We start from the raw sequence: 7,931 nt of genomic DNA, 5'->3' as shown, positions 1-7,931 counted from the left end.
ATTTATTATTATTATTATTATATTATTATTATTTTTTGTGGAAAAATGCTTCTCCCTCAATGTTTGGCCGAAAGAGTTGAAAGATGCTCACGAAGAAATGGGTGAGGGAGATTGTAGCGTGGAGGAAACCTGACTGAATTCTTTGGTGTATAGATGACTCATTTCAATTATAAATAGAAAAGTAAATGAAAGAAGAAATTTTCCTCTCGTTTTTGTTGTCATATATATGTTGTTGATATCTCGCAAACTTAATTTTATCAGTCGGAGCCTATTTTTTCATATGTTTTTGAAAGAGCTGAAAATCACGAATTTTGAAGCCCGTGAACTTAATTTCCATTGAGTGCAAACGAACAAAGTAGGGAAAAAATTATGGGAAATATTTGTAAATCATGAATAAAAATTATGGGAAATCTTTGTAAATCATGAATCTTTAAGTATGCGAACTTAATTGAGACTGGTTCAAAAGAAAATGGACAAAATCATATGTTATAGGCTTAAGCCCATTCAAATTACGAAATTTTAAGCTACACATAATCAATTATCCTTGGATCAAAATGAAAGAAGTTGAAAAAATATTATTGCTGGTTATTGCCTTCACCTAATTTGAAGTTTAAAGTATGCATACCTAATTTCTATTGGGATATAAACTAACAAAATTAAAGAAAAATCACAGGTTACATAGCCCAAGAAAATTGAATATTTGGAAGTATGCATAATGTAATTGTCATAGGGTCAAAAAGAGTAAAAATGAACAAAAAAGCCATGGATTAAAGCAGATGATATCGTGAAGTTTGAGATATGCATAATTAATTGTCACTGGGTTGAAACAAACAAAAATTAATGGAAGTCACAGGTTATATACCCCATGAAATCACACATTTTGAAATACACGTACCTAAACATCATTGGGTCAAAACAAACGGAAATGGAGAAAAATCGTGGATTAGAGCCTATGAAAATTGTGAATTTGACAATACTCATACTTAATTTTAAAGTACACATATTTAGTTTTTATTAGTTCAAAATGAATAAAATGGATAAAAATCATCAATTATTGCCTATTAAAATCGATATTTCTTGAAGTGCATATATTTAATTTTCATACTAATGAAATCTACTAAAAATTATTCGCAGATTATAGACAATGAAAATCAATGAAGAAATGATATTCAATTTTCAATACGTTGAAAAAGAAACTATAAATATTTTGAGTTGCTTGAATTATAGGATAGAAAATCCCAAGTCAAATGATATTTGATCCACACGCATTTGATGATATGTAGATCATAATGAATGGTGTTGATCGTTAATATCGACGCTCAGACATGTACTTTTACAAGTGGGTGTAACTAAGTTAGCTACACCCTAAGTGTATTGTAACCCTACACCCTAGTTGTCCAACAAACTTTTTAGCCATTCATATTGCCTAGGGATCATTGCATGATATGAAAATATTTTTTATATTAATTAATAAATGAGTGGCTAGGAAGTTTGGTGGACATCAACTTAAGTCGCTTAAGATTTGATAGGACGTCTTACTATATATAATAATATATATTATATATTATATATATATATATATAATTATATAATATATATATATAGTAACTATTGGGAAAAGTGAATCTAAGGGGCAGCCTCACTACTGGCTCGACCCAGTAAGGACGCCGGCCGTAAAAAATCACATGCATTCCCTAAATTTTTTTGCGGATGCGCGTGCTCCGTTTAGAACTGTATCTTACAACGTTCTTAACTCACAACCTAATTTTGGGGTAAACCCCATCGGTTTTTTGACCCATTCGTTGAGTCATCCAAAAAAGTTCTATTCATTCGAAACCGTTAAAATTGCAGCGAGTGACTGAAGGGGTCAAAACACGAATGGGTTCCGCCCCAAAATTGGTGTGTTTAGGTTTAAGAACGTGTAGATCAGTTTGAACGGAGCGGATCGGCAAAAAATTTAGGAATGATGTGATTTTAGGCCGCGTCTTAGGTGGGAGCCTAGGGTGCCACCTTATGATTCCGTTTTTTCCTAATAATATATATTATATATATATATTATATATATATATGTATATATATATATATATATATACTATTATAGCAGAGAGAGAGAGAGAGAGAGAGAGAGATTAATGGGTATCCTTGTCATAGGAGGGGATTTCCTCCTTGACGCTTCTAAAATCACATGATTGAGCGACATTATGGATGATCCGCTCCGTTGAACTTGTTCTAACATATTCTAAAATCCCAACACACCAAGTTTGGGGTGAATCCGTCGTCGTTTAGACCCTCGCATCGAGCCATGTGAAAGTTCTATTCATTCAAAACCGTTAAAATTGATACGAGTGGATGAATGGTCAAACGAGGACGGGTTCACCCCCAAACTTGGTGTGTTAGGCGTTTTAGAATATGTAGATCAAGTTCAACGGAGCGGATCATCCATAATATCGCTCAATCATGTGATTTTAGAGGCGTCATAGGAGGAAATCTCCTCCTATGACAAGGATACCCATTAATATATTATATATATATATATATATATATATATATATTATATATATATAATATATATATATTATTATATATATATATGTTTATACCTTATGGAATTGCGAATTTTCAAACTTTGAAATACTTATACTCACTTTCTTGAATCGAAGTAAATAAAAATGGACATACTACATTTTTATTGAGTCTAAACGAATTATAATAATGAACAAAAAACATAGGATAGCCCATGAAATTATAGATTTTGAAATACGCGCACTTAATTACCATTTGATCAAAAAGAATAATGATGGACAAAAATTTTGGGTTGTATAGCCCATGAAAATTATAAAATTTTGAAGTTCACATATTTCACTTCCTTTATGATGAAAAGTACAAAAATGAGTAGAAGTTATGAGTTCGAAAAACAAAAAATTTAGATGTAGGCATTGATCGAAACGGGTGAAAGTAGATAAAAATGGCTGGTTATACTTAATGAAATTATGAGTATAGCTCATAAAATTACGAATTTTAAACTACACATACTTCTGTTGGCTCTATAGTTTTGATGATGATTTGTCAAACAATTTATCGCTAATCCATTCTCTAGTTTTTGTTGTTTTGTTTTTCTCTTTGCAGGTAATTCAACACACAACAATCAAGCGTTAAAGATTCAAGTTCATGTGTGTGCATTCACCTAGGTATATTCAACACACAACAATCAAGCGTTAAAGATTCAAGTTCATGTGTGTGCATTCACCTAGGTATAAGTTTTGTTTGCTTACATATATTGTATGTTTATATTTAAGCTCAATATATGAACACTTAACACAGTTTTGACGTTTCCTATCATATAAATGATTTTTCATCAAACTTTATTACAATAGTTTTTATTGCATGTTTACAGCTCTTTCATACTTTATTATATATATATATATAATGTATGCATGATACACATATACATGTTTACAAGTCATATCTCAATTTTTCATGTTCACGAAAAACAGGTTTTCTGAACACTTTTCAAAAAGAAGGGAGTTTTCACAAACGAAAATTGATTTTCCAAAAATTCCTTTTCAAACATGTTTATTTCATCATTTAGAAACTTTTCCCAAAGTTTTACTATTTTTGGAATTGATTTGATATTTTTAATATATTTTTAAAATCAGCCCAAAACCTGCCATATGTCATATATCAGTTTGCGATCGACCGCCACGGTCGATCGCCAGCAGCAAAATTTCTTAGTATAGCTATTATGTGCTCGCGGTCGACTGTGACGGTCGACCGTGAATCCATGCAGAGACCTTCGCGGTCGACCGCCGCGGTCGACCTCCGCGGTCGACCGCCAGCTTTCAAACCTTATTCTCAGCTTTTTTGTGCCTCGCGGTCAACCGCGAGATTTCCACGGTCGACATCCGATCTCATCATTGCCTTTTAACTGCTATTTTCTGCAACGGCTGTCTGAGGCTATTTTGGTCTTTTCAAGTTGGATTTGGCTGATATTTTGAGTGGGTATAAATACCCCATTGCTCTTCTCCTTCAGCAACTAATCCATCAAGAAGTTTTGTTTTACAATTAGTTTTTTAACAAAAGATTAAGAAGCGTTTAAGAGCTGTTTAAACCGATTTCATCAGTCTGTTTTAAAAGAAGTTTCCTACTACAAGAAGAGGATTTTAATCTCATCATCCATTGTTCTTCTTGTCTATGGAGAAATTTTCCTAACTCATTTACATATAGCTTATTATTTCATTTTCATATCTTAGCTATATTTATTGAGTTGTATATTTTTTATTCACTAATTATCACACACACAATATTGAGCTTAATATTTTCATACCTTATAGTGTGGGTAGTGATTTAGTGAGTGTGAGATTCATTGTGTTCTCTTTTGATATTGAGAACAAATCATTGTATTTATCTTTTATTGTGAGTATCACTTGTATCATTGTATTTATCTTTTATTGTGAGTATCACTTGTAATACACTTGTACACCGAGAGAAGTGTGAGGCGTGAGACAGGGTCGAATCACACTTGTACACCGAGAGAAGTGTGAGGCGTGAGACAGGGTCGAATCCAATAGGAGTGGCGTTGGTTGATGAACCTAGGGAGGGGTTGCATCTGAACACTTGAGAAGGAGGACACGTGCTAAGTTCCTACACTTAGCGTGTAAAGTGTGATTGCATAGTGTTTGTTGTGTGAGAGTTTTCGGTAAGCTTGTACACCGAATGTGTAGAAGTTACGGCTTTCAAACCGGATTGTGATAGTGGAGATCTCCTCGAGGTGAGGAGCGGTGACGTAGGTCGTGGTAACCGAACCTCGTAAACATATCGTTTGTTTGTGTTTTGCTTAGTGTACTTTTTATTTGTGCTTATTCATATCTTTCTTGCTCATATCTATCTTATATCATTCTTGCAAGAACATATTAATCAATATAATTTTAATTGGAATTTAATCAGGATTAGATTAGCATAAGACCCTAATCACCCCCCTAGGGTCTAACAACTTCCAATGCGCTAAAACAAACTAAAACGAACAAAAAATTTGTTTATTACAACCTATGAAAAAGTGGACATAAATCGTCAATTACATCCCATGAAAATTGATGAAACCTAGGAGTCATTGCCCTTGAAAATCACAAATTTTGAAGCTTGAAAACTTAACTGTAATTTATTCTGAATAAACGAAAATAGATGAAAGTTGTTGATTGTTGCTCTTAAATATCATGAATTTTGAGGTAACTAAATTAATTGCCATTTGATTCGAAATGAACAAAAATAGATAAAAACCAGGGTTTATAACCCATTCAAATCGAGAAATTTTAAACTATGCATAATCTATTGTTATTGGATCGAAATTAATGAGATTGAAAAAAAATTATAGGTTTTATCACACTATAGCCATGAAATTTTAAAGTATGCATATTAAAAGTCTACTTTGATGAAAAATAACAACAATGAAAAAAGGTTTTCAATTGATTGTAGCCCAGGAAAATTGAGAATCCCAAGGTATACATAATTAGTTGGCAAGTTATCAAAACTAACAAATTGAACAAAAATCATAGGTTATAGTCCATCCCATGAAATCTTGAATTTTAAAGTATGCATACCAAATTATCATTGGGTTAAAGCGAATAAATATTAACAAAAATTGTGGGTTATCATATGAAAATCACAAATTTTGAAGTATGCATATTCATCTCAAAACTAACAAAAATGGATAAATGTTATAGATTTTGCTAGAAAATCATAGAATAGCTCATGAAATCATGGGTTATCATATGAAAATCACACATTCTAAAGTATATGAAAACAAATAAAAATGGGTAAATGTTATAGGTTTTGCTATAAAATCATAAAAATAGTTCATGAAGTCATGTATTATTGCTCATGAAATTATGAATGTTGATATAAAGTATGCATATTCATCTTAAAACAAATAAAAATGGGTAAATGTTATAGGTTTTGCTAGAAAATCATAAAAATAGTTCATGAAGTCATGTATTATTGCTCATGAAATCATGAATGTTGATATAAAGTTACCTAATTTCTAATGCATCCAAACAAACTAAAATGAAAAGAAACATGGGTTATAGCCCATGAAATTATGAATTTGCAAATTTTGATATACGCATACTTGAATCCCATTGGATTGAAAGAAATAAAAATGGATTAAAATCATGGCTTGAAAGTTATGAATTTTGGTACACTTAATTGACATTGGGTCAAAATGAACAAAAATAGACAAAAAATATTTATTATAACTCATGAAGACATGAATTTTTTAAGTACACATACTCAAGTTCCATGATTTCCATGGGGTCATAATGAAGTATAATTGAAAAACATGGGTTATAGATAATATGCAATTTAATAGTCATTTAATTGAAAGGAATGAAAAGGGACAAAAACAATGGGTTATATGTCATAAAATCGCAAATCTTTAATATAACTTATTTAATTTCCACTAAGTAAAAAGTACAAAAATGAATAAAATTCATGGGTCATAGCTCGTGAAAGGAAAAAAAATATTTGAAGTATACATATTTCAATGCAATTGTTTGAAACAAATACATATGGAAAAAATCGTGAGGTATAGCTCAAGGAATCATGCATTTTAGCACATGAAATTACGAATATTGAAATGCACATATTCATTTCCAATGTGTTGAAACAAACTAAAATGGAAAAAAATGAGATACGACCTATGAAATTGTGAATTTGCAAATCTTGAGATACACACACTTAATTAGATTGAAAGGAACATATATAGATGGATAAAAATCATGGGTTGTAGCCCATAAAAATTGCGATTGTTATACGCTTATTTAATTGCCATTGAGTCGAGATGAACGAGAGAGATAAAAATCATAGGTTATAACTCATGAAATAGCAAATTTTAAAGTTTGCATACTTATTTTCAATGGGTCAGAATGAACTAAAATAAACAAAAAAACATGGGTTATAGCCCATGAATCGCAAATTTTAAAATAAGCGCACTTAATTGCCATCTGATTTAAAGGAAAGGACATGGATAAAACTGATGAGTATCCCATGAAAATCACAACTTTGAAGTACGCATATTTAATTTCCACTAAGATGAAAAGAACCAAAATGAGCAAAAATAATGGATTATATCCTATATGAAAATTGTAAATTTTGAATTATACATATTTCATTGCTGCTTGAAACAAGTAAATACGAAAAAATCATGGGTTATAGGCTTATAGCTAATAAAATCGTGGGTTATATAGAGCTTTTAAAATTGCAAATTTTCAACAGTGTATACTTGTTTCCAATGCATCAAAACGAACTAAAATTAATGAAAAAAATGTGGGATATAGCCTATGAATCATTAATTTCTGAATTTTGAAATACATATACTTTACTTTATAATTGGATCAAAAGGAACAAAAATCGCAGATTATCCTATAAAAATAGAGAATTTTGCCATGCGTACTTAATTTTCATTGGGTCAAAATGAGCAAAATATCAAGACAGGTCCCCCTATAGTATCGCTTTTTCATATTAAACCTACAATAATATCATATTAAATAGGATTAATTGCGAATAGACCCCTATAGTATATTGCTATTTCGTGTTACCCTTCTAGTTTTATTGTTGTAGATTGGCCCCTTTAGTCTCTCTGTTTTGTACTTACTACTCTCCAGCTTTATTGTCACAGATGGTTGAATGAAGATTTTTTTACTCTTTCACCTTCCAGACGAAAAGATAAACCCCCTGAGTGATTTTTTTTTAATTCTTTTGCCCTTAGGAGGCTTATTTGTCAAAACAATTTTGTCTTTCTCTTGAGAGTTAAAGAGTCAAAAGTAAAAAAATGGGGAATCTACGGACAACAAAAGAACTAAACGGCTATAGGTCAGGAATCAACCCTCTTGCTCATTTGCACAACACAGATTTCCCACAAAACACCACAAATCTGAAAT

The sequence above is a fragment of the Asparagus officinalis genome, chromosome 5, assembly GCF_001876935.1.
Source record: "Asparagus officinalis chromosome 5, Aspof.V1, whole genome shotgun sequence".
In the NCBI taxonomy this organism is placed as follows: Eukaryota; Viridiplantae; Streptophyta; class Magnoliopsida; order Asparagales; family Asparagaceae; genus Asparagus; species Asparagus officinalis.
Note: the sequence above shows the minus strand (reverse complement) of the source record.